General features: G+C 34.7%; 1 protein-coding gene across 1 annotated transcript in view; it reads left to right on the top strand.

The window, feature by feature from the left end:
• Nucleotides 1-818, top strand: part of MALL (mal, T-cell differentiation protein-like) — a 32,060-nt gene that overhangs the window by 23,552 nt on the left and 7,690 nt on the right. The window lies entirely within an intron of this gene.

Raw genomic sequence — 818 nt, 5'->3', positions numbered from 1 at the left:
CGAGGACTTTGAGGTTGCTGTGAGCTAGCCTGACACCATGGCACTCTAGCCCAGGCAACAGAGCAAGACTCCATCTCAATAAATAAATAAATAAATAAAAACCAAACAGGAGTAATAAAAAGATATCCACATTGCAACACATTGTATTGCTTATTGCACAAACTGCAGAACACCAAAGAGAGAGAGGGGACCCTAAATGCACCCAGATAATAAAGACAGATTCCTACAAAGCACTAATAGTTCAACTGACAGCTGACCTCTCAACAACAATAATGAAAGCCAGAACACAATGGAATAATATATGGACTATAGTGGGAATATATCTCAGAAGTTCTGAGAGAAGATAATTAACAGGGGAAAATTAAGGACATTTTCTAACAAATCAAACTGACTACTACCAACTGACATTTGCTAAAGAGACTACTAAAGGCTGTACTTCAGGAACAAAGAAAATAATCCTAAAAGGAAAGTCTGAGATGCAAGAATATCTTCATGACTCAGGGTAGGGGGGGGATTTCTTAAACTTGATACAAGGCATAGTCTATAAAGGAAAGGGTTGACATAATCAACTTCCTTAAAATTAAGGACTTAGTTCATTGAAAGACACCATAAAATATGTGAGACATGTGCTAGCAGAATATATCTGCAATGTTTATAACAGCCAATAAAACCTACACTATCAGAAAGAATTCCTATGAGTCAATAAGAAAAAGACAAATCTATTAAAAAATTGTAACCAATAAAAACAAGAAAAATTTCACAGAAGAGGAAATATTAATGGCTAACAAATACAAATAAGGTCTATCTCATTAGTAATT

The sequence above is a fragment of the Propithecus coquereli genome, unplaced genomic scaffold (genome assembly GCF_000956105.1).
Source record: "Propithecus coquereli isolate 6110/MARCELLA unplaced genomic scaffold, Pcoq_1.0 Scaffold171, whole genome shotgun sequence".
Classification (NCBI taxonomy): Eukaryota; Metazoa; Chordata; class Mammalia; order Primates; family Indriidae; genus Propithecus; species Propithecus coquereli.
Note: the sequence above shows the minus strand (reverse complement) of the source record. Positions and strands in the feature narration are given on the sequence as shown.